We start from the raw sequence: 17,795 nt of genomic DNA on the forward strand, positions 1-17,795 counted from the left end.
TACCAGTATGACAGAAGTTGCAAAGTAGACAAATGAGGTGGAGGTAATACTGGCATTAAACAGGCAATGAGCAGCTCAAAGTAACTGCATTTCACTATCCAAGTAGCATATGGGGGAAGGCAATGGATATTTCAAGGAAATTAAGTGAACAGTAGCACTGGCAGTGTCACACAAAGAAAGAACATGTTCAACAAACCCATCAGCTCACAGTAAGAAAAGATTTAATAACTGTGTGGTGTCCTAATACATGGATGTGACACCCTGACATCACCAAAGCAGAAGAAAGCTCACTTTGAAGCTGCAGAAATGTGGTTCTGTAATGTAACTGGACAGAAAAGAAATATACTCGCCAAGTAGGGGCAGAAGAATACACGCAAAGAAGGTACTAAAGCTTGCAAGCTCTTGGAGTCAGTGGTTCCTTTTGGCGGGACTGATGGCAAAGGAAAAGGATGTGAATTTCAGGAAATTGCCCAGGACCTCAGGGTCAGGGGAGACACTGCACAGGACAAGAAGGAAAGACACTTTCGGGGACTGCTCTGGATGGATTGGAAAACTTGAGTGGTTGAATGTGGAAGATAGGCTTAATATGCGAGACACATTACTGCCAAATCATGCATGAGTTAATAGGACCAAATACTAAGTGCATAGAATGTGATATAAGAGAGAGGGTGGTAGCAAAAAATACAGATCAGAAAATGAAAAATGTAGAAAACTGAAAGGCAGGAATAGTTACTGTGAAGAAACGCAGAGACTGTAGAAAGTAATGTAAATTAAGGCCAGATGGGTGACGAGAGCCAAGGACACATTGTAGAGCCAGTTCCCACCTATTGAGTTCAGAGAAACAGGTGCCCTGGAGGAAGGGGGGGGGGGGTATCCAGTTAGCAGGTGTGATGAAATAGTCATCAAGGTCACGACTGTAATTTTGTTAAGAATGCTCTGTGACAGGATATTGTGGATTGCCAATTTACACCCTCTGCCTATGCATGTTCATTGTAACTGATAACTTTGTGGAGAAAGAAATCTGACGTCCTACAGATTGGAGTGTGGAATGTCAGATCCCTTAATCAGGCAGGTAGGTTAGAAAATTTAAAAATGAAAATGGATAGGTTAAAGTTATAGTGGGAATTGGTGAAGTTCGATGGCAGTCAGAAAAACCTGGTCAGGCGACTAAAGGGTTATAAATACAAAATCAGATTAGGTATTGCAGGAGTAGGTTTAATAATGAATAAAAAAAACAGGAGTGCAGGTAAGGCACTACAAACAGCATAGTGAAAGCCTTATTGTGGCCAAGATAGATAAAATGCCCACACCTTGCACAGTTGTAAAAGTTCAGATGCAAACTAGCTCCGCAGATGATGATATTGATGAAATGTATGATGAGATAAAAGAAATTACTCAGATAGGGATGGGAGACGAAAATTTAATAGTAATGGGTGACTGGAATTCGATAGTAGGAAAAGGAAGAGAAGGAAACATAGGTGAATATGGAATGGGGGTAAGGAATCAGAGGAAGCTGCCTGGTAGAATTCTGCACAGAGTATAACTCAATCGTAGCTAACACTTGGTTCAAGAATCATGACAGAAGGTTGTATACATAGAACTGTGGAGATACTACAAGGTTTCAGATAGATTATATAATGGTAAGACAGGTTTAGGAACTGGGTTTTAAATTGTAATAAATTTCCAGGGGCAGATGTGGACTCTGAACACAATCTATTGGTTATGAACTGTAGATTAAAATTGAAGAAACTGCAAAAAGGTGGGAATTTAAGGAGACGAGACCTGGATAAACTGATAGTACCAGAGGTTGTAGAGAGTTTCAGGGAGGGCATTAGGGAACGATTGACAAGAGTGGGGGAAAGAAATACAGTGGAAGAAAAATGGGTAGCTTTAAGTGATGAAATAGTGAAGGCAGCAGAGGGTCAAACAGGTAAAAAGACGAGGGCTAGTAGAAATCCTTGGGTAACAGAAGAGATATTGAATTTAATTGATGAAAGGAGAAAATAACAAAAACGCAGTAAATGTAGCAGCAAAAAGGAATACAAACGTCTCAAAAATGAAATTGACTGGAAGTGCAAAAGGGCTAAGCGGGGATGGCTAGAGGACAAACGTAAGGATGTAGAGGCATATCACACTAGGAGGTAAGATAGATACTGCCTACAGGAAAATTAGACTTTTGGAGAAAAGAGAGCCACTTGTATGAATATGAAGAGCTCAGATGGAAACCCAGTTCTTTGCAAAGAAGGGAAAACAAAGGTGGAAGGAGTATATAGAGGCTCTATACAAGGGCTATGTACTTGAGGACAATATTATGGAAATGGAAGAGGATGTAGATGAAGATGAAATGGGAGATACGATACTGCGTGAAGAGTTTGAGAGAGCACTGAAAGACCAGAGTCGAAACAACGCCCCCAGGAGTAGACAACACGGCCTTGGGAGAGCCAGTCCTGACAAAACTCTACCATCTGGTGTGCAAGATGTATGAGACAGGCGAAATACCCTCAGACTTCAAGAGGAATATAATAATTCCAATCCCAAAGAAAGCAGGTGCGGACAGATGTGAAAATTACCGAACTATCAGTTTAATAAGTCACAGCTGCAAAATACTAACGCAAATTCTTTACAGACGAATGGAAAAACTGGTAGAAGCCGACCTCGGCAAAGCTCAGTTTGGATTCCGCAGAAATGTTCGAACACGTGAGGCAATACTGACCCTACGACTTATCTTGGAAAATAGATTAAGGAAAGGCAAACCTACATTTCTAGCATTTGTGGACTTAGAGAAAGCTTTTGACAATGTTGACTGGAATACTCTCCTTCAAATTATAAAGGTGGCAGGAGTAAAATACAGGGAGCGAAAGGCTATTTACAATTTGTACAGAAACCAGATGGCAGTTATGAGTTGAGGGACATGAGAGGGAAGCAGTGGTTGGGAAGGGAGTGAGACAGGGTTGTAGCCTCTCCCCGATGCTATTCAATCTGTATATTGAGCAAGCAGTAAAGGAAACAATAGAAAAATTCGGAGTTGGTATTAAAGTCCATGGAGAAGAAATAAAAACTTTGAGGTTCACCGATGACATTGTAATTCTGTCAGAGACAGCAAAGGACTTGGAGGAGCAGTTGAACGGAATGGACAGTGTCTTGAGAGGAGGATATAAGATGAACATCAACAAGAGTAAAACGAGGATACTGGAATGTAGTCGAATTAAATCAAGTGATGCCAAGGGAATTAGAATAGGAAATGAGACACTTAAAGTAGTAGATGAGTTTGGCTATTCGGGGAGCAAAATAACTGATGATGGTCGAAGTAGAGAGGATATAAAATGTAGACTGGCAATGGCAAGGAAAGCGTTTCTAAAGAAGAGAAACTTGAAGCTTTCAAAATGTGGTGCTACAGAACAATGCTGAAGATTAGATGGGTAGATCACATAACTAATGAGAAGGTATTGAATATAATTGGGCAGAGGAGTAATTTGTGGCACAGCTTGACTAGAAGGGATCGGTTGGTAGGACATGTTCTGAGGCATCGAAGGATCACCAATTTACTATTGGAGGGTAAAAATTGCAGAGGGAGACAGAGAGATGAATACACTAAGCAGATTCAGAAGGATGTAGGCTGCAGTAGGTACTGGGAGATGAAGCAGCTTGCACAGGACAGAGTAGCATGGAGAGCTGCATCAAACCAGTCTCTGGACTGAAGATTGCTGATACTACTACTACTACTACTACTACTACTACTACTACTACTACTACTACTTTGTGGTAGTCATGCCACCATAAAAGACTGAACAGTGTTTACATAACAGGTGGTATACGATGTGTCAATCCACAGGTAGCTCTCTGTTGGATAGTATGTGTGTTATCAGTAACAGAGGTGTATACAGTGGTAGGAGGGTGCATAGGGCAAGTCTTACATTGGGGACAGTCAAAGGGGTAGGAGCCATAGTGTAGGAAGTTGGGTGCAGAAGTGGCATAGGAGCTGACAAGGAGTTGGCAGAGATTGCAAGGGCGATGAAAAACTATTCTAGGTGTGGTGGGCAAAATGTCTGACAGAATGAAGCTCATTTCTGGGCATGATTTTAGGAAGTAACATTCAAGACCAGTATAATACTGGGTAACAAGTGGTGTACTCCTAAGTTTTTTTTTTTTGGAGTGATCAGCAGTACCAGGATTGGATGTGGTGGCCTGGGAAATCTGCTTTTGAACTAGGCTGGTGGTGTAATTATGTCCAGTGAAGTCTGAGGTGAGAATAGTGTTGAAATCCCTGGACTAGCAGGACAGAGCGAGTGAGGTTATATTTGTGGAAAGGGGCCAAAATAAATTGCTGTCAGTTATGCTCAATTTATAAATTTTATTAGTTAAAACACACAATACCATAAGCAAGAATTAAAATCTCTCAAGGTTTTAATGAAAGAGCTCATTTGATTTAAATCTGCTGAAAGCCACATACGAAAATCCAAGGCCTAAGCAAGGAACTGAGGTACAGGAGTTGTTCTGGAAGTTCCACTTCTTTCAAAAAAAACATTTTTTTACTTCATTAAATATAGGCTGAAGGCCACACATTAAGCAAGAACAGTGTTACGGCTTAAGGCCAAAACAAAGATTTTTTTGTGTTAATTCCAAATAGGCTGAAGGCTGCGTATCAACCAAACAATTTAACAGCTTAAACCCTAGGAAGAAGGGCTTTCAATTTAACAGGCTGAGGGCCTTAGCTTAAAACATTTCATGCCAACTCGGCTGAAGGCCACACACCATGGAGAAAACAATTTCATGGGTTAAGGCCTAAAGAGGAAAGAAATTAACAATTTTAATAACCTAATACACAGCCGAAGGCCACACAGAGTACTTAAGACTACAAGGAAATCACTATGTAAAACACAAGGAGTAGCGCTCAGAAGGTTCCAAGGGTCGGCCTGCGAAGTAACACTAATGCACATTTAGGTGAGACAGGCAGCCAGACCGACAACCTCTTAATCGGGAGGCAACCCAACCGAAGTCCAGCTGGCAAAAAGACCAACAAAATCAGTTCTGCTCCACCCAATGTGCAAAACGACAACAAGATGTCAATAGCGCAATGTTCTTGATACTGGTGCCCAATCCAGCCAAGTCAGAATAAATGCCCGAAACTACCAACGCACCTCAGCTGTCGAACTACACGCTTTGCTGGACAGCAACAACACGACGAGGAAAATACACTGCCAAAAACTACGTCAACGCTCAGGGCAGGTGACCAGAACATTAACGGCCACAAGGCAGAAGATACCTCTGGTGCACTTCATTAATGAAGGAGTGACTTCAGTCAAACCTCATCCAAGAAAACGGCTGCATTGTAACCGACTTCAATGCACACACATTGTTGCTTGTAGGAATCTTGCAGAAAGCAATAACCAGGAGCAAACGAAGAGAAGTGATAGCAGTTGAGGCTTGATAGTAGGTTAAATGAGTACTCAACTTCAGAGTCCAAGATTGGTGGATGACAAACTTTGTAACTCTCGCAAGAAGTGCCTCACAACCCCACCAGCATGTGCTCGGCGACAGTGACTCCTACCCGACTCTGCGCAACGGGGACCTCCTTGCTACTGTGCACCAACCGACTGGTTGTCACACACCGCACACCCAAAATATATGTCCACCACTCCAAAGATAATACAACAGTAGTAGTATTGATACACACTGCTGCTGCCACTCACGGAGAGAAGACAGCAAGGTTATGGTGGTAACCAAAGAAGAAATAAAACAGGACTGCAACCAACGATAATTAAAATAAAAGACGTGACGCCAGCCAGCCACAGCTCAGCCTCCCCCCTCAAACATGATGCTGGGGAGGGGTGATTCAGTCATCAGACTAACTGAATTTAACCTGGCTAAGGTGAACCCGGTACTGCTTACCAGAGCTGGTTATCCTTAATCATCAGATTTACTGGGCCTAAAACTCGTACGAAGGTGCATGGCTTGAGAAAACGAGGAGTAAATTTACTCAGATTTCTGAGACGCACCTGTCTACCGGGTAAATTATGGACATAGACCTGATCTCCTGGCCTCCCTGTTAAGGTTCACCGATTACGATTGTAACGCTTAGCTTGTTTATTATGAGCCAGGAGTATATTATGTTTGGCATAGTTCAGTTTTCCTTGATGACTTGAGGAGTAATAACTACCGGAACTAAATCTTGAATCCCCCACAAGTTCGAAAGAAGGGAATTAACAGGATAGGAAAAGATCAAAGCGGCGGGAGTAGCTCTGAAGCCTTCATGATTGGCGGTATTAAAGGCAAAACCAAGCCAAAGAAGACTAGAGTCCCACTTACTAGGCATTTTCTGATGATAAACAATCAAAGCGGATTTAAGATTTCGGTTAACCTTCTCGCAAAGGATCCCTGCGGATAATATGGCGTAGTTGTGATATGCTTGACACAGTTCTGAAAACAGAATGCCTTAAAGGGAGCCGAAAGAATGGCCGGTGCAATATCGCTAACAATTTGCTTAGGTGGGCCAAATACACCGAAAACATTAGTTAAATGAGAAATAGTAGTAGTAGCAGTGACGTTACGACTCAGAAGGAGCCGAGTGAATCTGGAGAATGCATCAATACTAACATGAATCGGTGACCTTTCTTAATGCGAGGTAAGGGTCCTAGGTAATAGATATAGAGTTTGTGAATAGGACAGGACTCACACTCGGAGCTCAACAAACCCTGTTGAAGAGCATTCTTGGGTTGAAACTTCCTGGCAGATTAAAACTGTGTGCTGGACCGAGACTCGAACTCGGGACCTTTGCCTTTCGTGGGCAAGTGTGCTACCAACTGAGCTACCCAAGCACGACTCTCGCCCCGTCCTCACAGCTTTACTTCTGCCAGTACCTCGTCTCCTACCTTCCAGACTTAACAGATCTCTTGCAGACCTTGCAAAACTAGCACTCCTGAAAGAAAGGATATTGCGGAGACATGGCTTAGCCACAGCCTGGGGGATGTTTCCAGAATGAGATTTTCACTCTGCAGCGGAGTATGCGCTGGTAGGTAGGAGACGAGATACTGGCAGAAGTAAATCTGTGAGGACGGGGCGTGAGTCGTGCTTGGGAAGCTCAGTTGGTAGAGCACTTGCCCGCGAAAGGCAAAGGTCCCGAGTTCGAGTCTCGATACAGCACACAGTTTTAATCTGCCAGGAAGTTTCATATCAGTGCACACTCTGCTGCAGAGTGAAAATCTCATTCTGGAAACATCCCCCAGACTGTGGCTAAGCCATGTCTCCATAATATCCTTTCTTTCAGGCGTGCTAGTTCTGCAAGGTCTGCAGGAGAGCTTCTGTTATGTCTGGAAGGTAGGAGACGAGGTACTGGCAGAAGTAAAGCTGTGAGGACGGGGCGAGTGTGATGCTTGGGTAGCTCAGTTGGTAGAGCACTTCCCCGCGAAAGGCAAAGGTCCCGAGTTTGAGTCTCTGTCCGGCTCACAGTTTTAATCTGCCAGGAAGTTTCATATCAGTGCACACTCCGCTGCAGAGTGAAAATCTCATTCTCGCGTTTGGCTACATTACACAACCGACATTGGGATACTATCTCGCTGACATCTCGGTTCATGGAGGGCCAAGTCAAATGCTCTTTGATTTTTTGCAGAGTCTTATAAGTTCCTAAGAGGCCACCGCCAATGAATCGTGAAAGTAACGAAAAACCGGGTGCACCAGAGCTACTGGTAAACAGATCTTGAGCTGCTTCGCATGCCCCACCCTATTACACAGAATGCCACTCTTATAATACACTCACCGACAGTTCCCCAGCCAAAAGGTGTTGCTTAATCGGGCCCCACATAGGGTCCTAATCTTGATGCTGCGCGACATCATCAAACAAAAGAGGAATTTCACCCAACACGATAGAGCCTAGACTGCCTCCATCTGTCTCCCTGGTACCCTCACTAGGTGTAAATTCGGCGAACATCCAACTGAGGACATCCGCAAGAACATTTTCAGTGCCTTTCACGTGTTTAATTTCAAATTGAAATGCGGAAATGCGTACCGCCCATCTGGCAATACGACTAGTTTTACGTGGCCTAGTCAACACCCAGCTCAAAGCCTGATTGTCGGTTTCTAACTGAAATACCCGATGTTCAAGGTAGAAGCGGTACTTCTCTAATGCAAACAAAACGGCCAACACCTCGCTTTCATAGATGGAGTACTGAAGTTCGACACCAGTTAACCGATGAGATGCGTAAGCTAATGGCTGCCTCTGACCTTCCAACTCCTGGAGGAGGACAGCTGAAATACCAGCGTTAGATACGTCAGTTTGGACAATAAACCTTTTATTAAAGACTGGTACTCCGAGAACGGGAGGATTGATAATAGCTGCCTTAATATGCTCAAACGTGGCCTGGGCAGATCCCCTTCGAAACGCACTCCCTTCCCGTGCAATTCGTTCAAGGGCGCCGCGAACTGAGAAAAATTAGGGACAAAACGCCTAAAATAGTTCGCCATGCCTATGAACCTAGCAATTCCACAGTTATCAGTAGGCAGAGGCAAAGCCCTTAAGGCCTTAGTTCGCTCTTGCTCAATGCGAATACTCTGACCTGACACTAGGTGACCTGATAAGGACACCTGCCGCCTGGCTAATGTGATCTTACTAGGTTTAACAGTGAGCCCAGCTGCCTGTAACCTCAAAAGAACTTGCTGGATATGATCCAAATGGTCCTGAAACGAAAGGCTATAGATGACTAAGTCGTCCAAATAATTATACACACACACTAATTTCAAGTCCCACGGATATTATCCATTAAACGAGTAAGAACAGCCGCACCGGCTGTCAAACCAAAGGGAACTCTGTTAAACTCAAACAAATTCCAATCAGTACAAATTGTGGTAACATGTTTACATTCTTCAGCTACTGGAATCTGATAATAGGCTTGATTCAAATCAAGAACAGTAAACCATTTAGCACTGGCAAACCAGGTAAGAGTTATTGAGATTAGGCAGAGGCACAGATTCCAGGCCAACCTTAGCGTTCAAGCGCCGGTAGTCAACCATAGGTCTAAAATTGCGCCCCTGATCCTTAGGAACAAGGAATATGGGGGAAGAATAAGCAGATGTAGGAGGCCTGGTAACTCCTTATTGCAGCATTTGTGATATTTTCGCCTTCAGTATCTTCACCTTAGGGGGTGAGAGACGATATGGGGACTGCCTGACAGGAATATCTTCGGATAGAAGATGGTAATTAAGAACGTTAGTAACGCCCATGTTATCACTAAGAAGCTCAGGAAAACTCTGTCACAAATCCTGTAATTGAGAAGCCTGATGTGGTGAGAGATGGGTAAGATCAAACTCATTAGCCACAGCCTCAACAGCCAATGCGTCTGTTTTTTGATGCACAATACGTTTAGCGCACTCACAGAAACCAAACTTCTCCACAGGAGCGAGAGTAATCCAAGACTAAGCCCGTCTTGTTGATGAAATCACACCCTAAAATTAGATCTATGGGCAGCTCCTTGACCAAGGCTAACAACAAGGGCTAGGAAAAATCCCCTACCAATATACTCCCTTGGACCCAACCATGCAGAGGCAATACCTGGCCATTGGCCACCGAACATCTCTGCACCAGAGAAGGGACCGACCGAAGTTTCGTAAGATGACCAAATTCCAAAAACCACTCGAAATTCAATAATGAAAAGGAGCTACCAGAATCCAAAAGAGCACAAATCGGTTCGTCACCTACTCGAGACCAAACATAAGGCAAGGGCGGTGATGAGGGAGCGACAACATGGCCAGGGTCTAAAGGCTTGATCCCGAGGTCGCTGCCCAGCCCTGCATCATTTATCGGCTCTGGGTGCGCAAGGGCGAACGCAAGAGCGCACCAAATGAGTCGTGCTAGCGCATCCGAAACAACGCCAAGGTTTAGTTTTTACGGCTCCAGCAGATATCGACACTTCAGAATTTCCCTTGCCAGCACCAGTGGCCTGCCCCTTAACTTGATGACATACATCGTTCCCAAGGGGCAACGCCGATTTCGCCACAACCGCGGTACAGAGCTATCCCAAGTTGAAGGCTGATTACGGAAGACAAAGTGCGACTTACCCGCCCCGCGCATTCCCCTAATAACAACAGACACCAACTCTTGTTCGGGCAAATCGATTAACAACTCCAACAGCTCAAATTTGGTCACAACAGTGACAAAATGACTTGGCGCAGAACACAAAAGGCAGGAGCCTGCCCCCAACCCCAACACTTTCGTCTAAAATTTAGTTATGCCCTCATAATATTACAATAACTAAGCCTGGAATTCCATGCACAAGTAAATCGTAAAACGTGCATGCATTCGTACACAATCAAATGACAAAAACATGCACCATTAAAGGAAAAACATGGAATATCAGATTTCCGACTTTTGTAGTGATGTATTTTACTTTGTTTTAGAACATTGTACAATAACCAGTTCTTCTAAATTCTCCCCCGTACAGGGTAGCCATGCACATTGGGATGCTGAGCTGAGATGCGACGAATCCGTGTATTCAGGAGGTGAGATGTTTGGAATCCAACCTCCAACAACCTTGAAAATGATTTTCACTGAGCTCTTTCCTATTTCAGTGTAGGCAAATGCCGGGAATGGTCCTTTATTATCGACCACAGCCCATTCCTACATTCCTTTCTTTCCTGACAACCAAGCAAGGTGGCGCAGTGGTTAGCACATGGGACTCACATTCGGGAGGACAATGGTAAAAACCCGAATCCGGCCATCCTGATTTAGGTTTTCCATGACTTCCCTGAATAATTTCAGGCAAAATGCTGGGATGGTTCCTTTGAAAGGGCGTGGCTGATTTCCTTCCCCATTCTTCCCTACTCTGAGCTTGTGCTCCGTCTCTAGTGACGCCACTGCCGACAGGACATTAAACACTAATCTCCTCCTCCTTCTTTCCTCACAGGATTCAATTCCCTTAGAGATGCAGCCTGTCTGCTTATATGGAAAGAGCTCTGCATCAAACATGAGCCAGCATCTCTCTGGAGACTCCCACACTAAAAGCTATATGATAAATTCATAATAATCCAAATTCTCTTTATTTAGGCTCATGCGTTTATCTGCTGGGAAATTGTTTAACACAGAAAATGGTCTTTCTACATTGCAAGAAATGACAAATGCATATGTTTTGTAGGGAGCACATTGTGCTCAAGTGGGAGTGATCTAGATGCTTGTAAAACAATAAACTGGTAGCCAAGATCGCAGAAATTCTTTTTATTCCATGATTACCGGTTTCGGCGAATAAAGTCGCCATCATCAGATCTAGGGAGGGCAGAAAACACTATAAAAGTGGGCTTGGATTCCACTTATATAACATGCATACATGTAAATTTAGTTACATACCTTAGGACATATACAGGTTACAACATCAAGGCAAACAATGATGATATTAATCGTTGCCTGTAACATGCAGGCCTTACAAAATTGTCATAAGTAGCACATAGACGTCCAAGAGAGATGACATTGTAAATGTTAAGTGTCTCCATCACATACAAGCGCAAGCTAGGTACTACCGCAACTCTGGCTCTGTTCTTACACTATAGGCTGCATCGCGAGATGGCGATAGCAGAAGAGGCGCAAATGAATGTCACAGCTCACGTCAAACAGGCTCTGTGTGTGTGGTAACATTACGTCATTAAGGCTTGTACATAACTCTAGAGATCACTGTATCACGTAAACATACACAAAACTTATGAAAAATGCATACCTACACAATTGCACATCTGCCTGGTCACATATAGGACATATCGAAAAGCAAATGGGAATTTCATGAGAACTGCAGAATTACAAAAATGTACATCTGTGTGGTCCTATACTTAATAAGATATGATCATAAAAAATGGCTCTGAGCACTATGGGGCTTAACTTCTGAGCTCATCGGTCCCCTAGAACTTAGAATTACTTAAACCTAACTAACCTAAGGACGTCACACACATCCATGCCCGAGGTAGGATTCGAACCTGCGACCGTAGCGGTCGCGCGGTTCCACACTGTAGCGACTGGAACCGCTCGGCCACTGCGGCCGGCAATACGATCATAATTAGATATTTCATGGGATCTGCAGGTTTATACACAGCACATCAGTCTGGTGATATATAAAATCAACCGAGAGTATATACAAATTTTAAGAACATTACAGGGTTACATAGTGCATACCTGTCAGGTCATATATAAAAATACCAATAAAACACACCTTGCGAATTAGCGCAGATTTTTCTGGTCATATCAAATGCTGCACAGCGACTTGTATTTCTCCATTATTGAGCTTCCAGGAACATTTTTGTACTTCCTCGTTTCATTGATCAGTTGAAGTATTTACTATGTTACCCATGGTTTCTTTGCAGTTACCTTCTTTGTACCTATGTTTTCCTTCTCAACTTCTGTGAGGGCCCTTTTTAGAGATGTCCATTCCTCTTCAACTGGACTGCCTACTGAGCTATTCCTTATTACTCTATCTATAGCCTTAGAGAACTTTAACCGTATCTCGTCATTCCTTAGTACTTCCGTATACCACTTCTTTGTGTATTAATTCTTCCTGACTAATGTCTTAAACTTCAACCTACTCTTCTTCACTACTGTATTGTGATCTGAGTCTACGTCTGCTCCTTGGGTATGCTTTAAATCCAGTATCTGATTTCAGAATCTCTGTCTGACCATGATATAATCTAACTGAAATCTTCCCATATCACCCGGCCTTTCCCAAGTATACCTCCAACTCTTGTGATTCTTGAACAGAGTATTCGCTATTACTAACTGAAACTTGTTACAGAGTTCAATTAGTCTTCTTCCTCTCTCGTTCCTTGTCCCAAGCCCATATTCCCCTGTAACCTTTTCTTCAACTCCTTCCCTTACAGCTGCATTCCAGTCTCCCATGACCATTAGATTTTCATATCCCTTTATATACTGTATTATCCTTTCAATATCCTTATACACCTCCTCTATCTCTTCATCTTCAGCTTGCGATGTCGGTATAAATACCTGAGCTATCGTTGTTGGTGTTGGTTTGCTCTCGATTCTGATAAGAGTAACCCTAACACAAACTCTTCACAGTAACACACTCTCTGCTCTACCTTCCTAATCATAACGAATCCTACTTATGGCGTTACAGAATGCAAAATAGGTCAATTTACCGATCTGTCCATCCCCAAGATTTGCAATGATTGTATGCACAAATTTGGCTGAACCAAGTTGTTTTAGGAGTTCCAAAACATATTTTTACCAATTTAAATTCTCATCAATATGACTGCTAAGAATTCTAAAGTTTCCATCCTACTTATTATTTCATCACCTCATGTTACACTTATCATTAGTGTATTACCTCTACATGTGCAGAATTCAATATGTTGTATCTTTTTAAAATTGTGGGTGAGACCATTCACAGAAAGCCAATCAATGATACTTTTTATAAATTGGTTTACCATTTCTTCTGTTTCTGTATGTATGGATGGATTGATTAAACTAATTCTGCTTGTTTTATACTAGATGGAAGATCATTTACATATATGAAGAACAATAGTAGACGTAATATTGAACCTTGGGGAAGCCATATGTCAATTTATGTAAGTGAATACTACAATAATACTTAGTAATTCAAAAAATATAGTCCAGGGGCATAATTTTGACTGGGGAGAAATCACATATGGTGTTCCCCAAGATTCAATCTTAGGTCCACTACTGTTCCTTATAAATGTAAAAAAAATTGCTTTGACAATTTGCTTTTCTTTTCTCACTCATTGTCACTGGCACTCGGACTATAGGAACACTTTGTCCGATTTTAAAAATCTTTCAGACACTTGTAAAAAGTACATAAACATTGGTATTGTGTAGTGCTTGCTCTCATAATACACTTATTAACTAGCTTACGTAACAAAACCTGACAGCTGTTACTGAATCTCTGTTCCAGTCCAGTACATTAATAGATACTTCTACATCTTCAGGATTATGAGATATAATTACGATACTCTTTGCGTTATTGGCAAATTCAATACACTGAAAGGGATGTTGGATAAAAATTTATATCTACTCATAAACTGCTGTAACGGGATATGAACTGCTTGAGAGAAGTATGTAAAGCTCCATTATTTAAAGATCAAATTTAGTTCCAGGTTAATAAAAGAAACCAGTGCCTATAATGTTTTTGCAGACATCAGCGATAAACTTGGGGTTCAGATCAGTCTATCTGTGCAGTACTCTATAGTCAGAAACATATAAAGTTAGTCATTTAAGATAATAAGAACTGAAATACTTTTCTCGTGAAAAATTATTTGTAGTTTGGGAAGAATATAAACTTAAGTATGTTTTTAGATGTGGGAAATATTTTCGAGGGTTTTTGGTACATTAAACTATAGTTTGTAAAAACTGTATAGGCAGCTTAGGCACTTCTGCACATTGTGACAATTTACACAAATGAAATTTTCTCTCTCCAGTGGAGTGTGTGATGATATGAAACTGTGTAGTGGACTGAGACTCGAACTTGGGACCTAGCCTTTCATGAGCAAGTTCTGTACTGACTGGGCGACTCAAACATGACTCACAGCCCATTCTCCAAGATATACTTCCGCCAGTTACTCGTATTCTACACTACAAACTTCAAAGGCGCTCTCCTGTGAAACTTGCACGACTAGCATTCCTGGAAGAAAGGATGAGCAGACATGGCTTAACTGCAGTCTGTATGATGTTTCCAGAACGAAATTTTCACTCTACAACGGTGAATGCGTTGATATGACAGTTCCTGGTGAATTAAAACTGTATTCTGGACCAAGACTCAAACTTGGGAGCTTTGCCTTTCTGTGGCAAGTGCCCTGCCAACTGAGATACCCAAGCATGACTCATGATCCCTCCTTAAACGTGGTGCTGGCGGAAGTAAAACTTTGAGGATGTGTCATGAGTAACAATTGGTAGTTCAGTCAGTAGAGCACTTGCCGACTTAAGACAAAGGCCTTGAGTTCGAATCTCAGTCCAGCACTTGGATTTAACCGATCAGGAAGTTTCACCTTCCCCAAGATTAAAAACTTTACTAATCAAAAACTCTAAATTTCGCGCAGAATGAATCAGTTCCTTATCCTAAAGGTCAAAGTAAGCTTTTGCTGTCTGCCACCAGGCAGTGCTATGACCTGCAATACAAGGCCAGTTGAGTGCAATTGATTGGCTCACCCAATCAGCACCAAGATTTGCTGTCCCTAGACACAACTGATATAGCGTTTCTAATAATGCCTCTGGCATTCTGTTTCAAGAAGAAGAAAACAAGACTGTGGTCCAGGGAATGGTTTAAAATGAGAGATAAATATGCACATGAAAACCTGTTAATGGAAATGTTACACTCAGAATAAGATGATTACATGAAGTTACTTCTGATGCTCAGTGAAACATTTAACAACATGTTTAAAGTTACGTCGCCCTCAAATTGAACAGAAAGACACATGTATGCAAAAATTTATTCTCTTCTGCTTGTTCTTCTAATGACAGTTCATGAAAATACCACAACGTAGTAACATATAGCCCACATCGTCCATGGAAGAATCGAAATTACATTTTATTTTAGTCTATTGCACTCTCATTTGTATGTATCCTAAAAGAGTGATTTTGTTCATAACCTCTTCCTCCAAAATATATGGCTGGGAAAGATGTCATACCTGCCTCTACTGCTTTATCCTTGAATGTTTTTTTCATTGTTGTGGGAACTCAGGATACAGTGAGACAAACTATAAAACAAAACAGTTTTTCACTAAACATATGCAATGAATCATTGACACAAACAACATCCACCATTCTGTCAAACTTTCCGTCAATCAAAATTTCTCACAAACATGCTCGATACTTGACAAGTATGTCAAACAGCACCATACACGTTCAAATATTTGGCAAGCATAGTTACAGGAGGCCTTTAAACTCTCGTGGAGCGCAATATAACAGTATTCTTGCTGACATCATTCACATTAGTCAATAGCAGCGCTACCTCCCAGAACAACCTACCTGATTGTTTCTATTGCCTTTGGTACAGACGGGTTCATACGACACAACTAATGTGACGCCACAGAATGTAGCTCTCTCTAGTGGTACCATGAACTACCGTTCACATAGGATGCCACAAATTCTACTAGTTTCACAGCTTTCAACATGGCGTCAACTAGAAACATATGGGTGTTTTTTTTTTTTTTTTGTTACAGTACAGGTTATGGCATTAGAGCAGTGACAAGAGTTCAATACAAGGAAGACGAATCCTACATCTTATACCTGAAAATATATTTCATGCAGAGATAAATCAGGGACCACAAACACATCTATAAAATAAACAACACTCAAAGACGAAAATGCTGTCTGCTATGGTAAACTAACCAACTGCTGGCATGTAAACATCATCTGCAGATGCACCACTCTTACTGTTTTTTTACTATGCGCATTCCTAATAACTAATTTTTAGTTTAACATCACACTTCCGGGCTATTTTCCACATATAATATAATCTACAATTAATATAGTACTTTATGTCATAAATCATGACTCGCATTTTTGGTTACATATTAAGTTTATTTTTTTCTTCCAAAAATCTTTAAGGATTATGGGCTAGGCCTACACCATTGGTTTTCAAATATTTCATGCAGATCCACCCACCCACCCACCCACCCACCCACACACACACACACACACACACACACACACACACTGCTACAGAAAATTAAACACAGGTCGTTGTTCTTGTAGTTCCAGAATCTGCGAAAGTGTACCTGCCCACCACTGTTTTCACTTTATTCAGTAATAAAATGAAAACATGCTGTAATCAAATGGAGCACAGAAGCAATTACCCCAAGACAACTGCGGCAGAATGTCCATGTTTCGAAATACATCCACAAGCGAACACTGGTTGAAGAAAAGTGGCGTAACAAACTACAACCAAGTTGAATCTTTAGTGGCATGAGAAAACTTGTGTGCCCAAAGTTGCGTCACTGAAAACCAGGAGTTCACACATGCAGCTGTGTTGCAACTGCAGTATGCCACTAGTTGTGGGACACTTTAACTGTGTGTTAATCCAGATTAAGGATACAGGGAACTTTATCGGCTCAATATTATGTAAAAATCAACACCTATTTCTTTCAGGCACTGTTTATAAGGTATATCTTTTACAGATTTTTTCATGATATCAGGTAATGCAGCACACTTCCTGAACAAACTAGAAATATTTTGAATATTTTTGAACCTGTTTAGGGTTATTAAAAATTGCAGAGAAATTAATGCATTTTTCCAAAATGGTTCCTCAAATTGAGGTGCCATTGGATCCAATGTTATACATTTGAAGGAGATTGTAGTGGTTAATAAAAAAGAAAATGAGAAGAAAAGAAAAAGAAAAAGGTTCAAAATGTGGGAAGAAATGGTGAATGAAAAGGGGGTTTAAAAATTGTAAATGACCGTGAAAAAAGTGAAAGAATGAAACGCAAATCGGACTTCGTATTACAGAAAAGCTATCGGACTTCATGATTCGGAAAAGCTATTGTTGGGGTAGTCCTTGTGGCGTTTTTGAGCAAAAGTTAAACCAATTTCCACTACAAAAATTATTGAAAAAGAACAGAGAATAGCAAAATGTAACTGACAGGGGGAAATGGCGTAGATAAGAGTTCATCCTTTACCAGGTTAACATGTCTTCTTTCGTGCAGCGTCCAGGTCTTCAAAAATCTCCTTCATTTCTGCGTGAAAAGTCTGCTCCGAAATCTTGCAATAAGTTTCATTGTCAAGGAATTGCTAATGTATCCAAAACCGTCTTGATATTAAATGCAATGTATTTTAGTTGCTTCTCTCCATCCTCCGAATTTCATAA

Source organism: Schistocerca cancellata, chromosome 7 (genome assembly GCF_023864275.1).
Source record: "Schistocerca cancellata isolate TAMUIC-IGC-003103 chromosome 7, iqSchCanc2.1, whole genome shotgun sequence".
In the NCBI taxonomy this organism is placed as follows: Eukaryota; Metazoa; Arthropoda; class Insecta; order Orthoptera; family Acrididae; genus Schistocerca; species Schistocerca cancellata.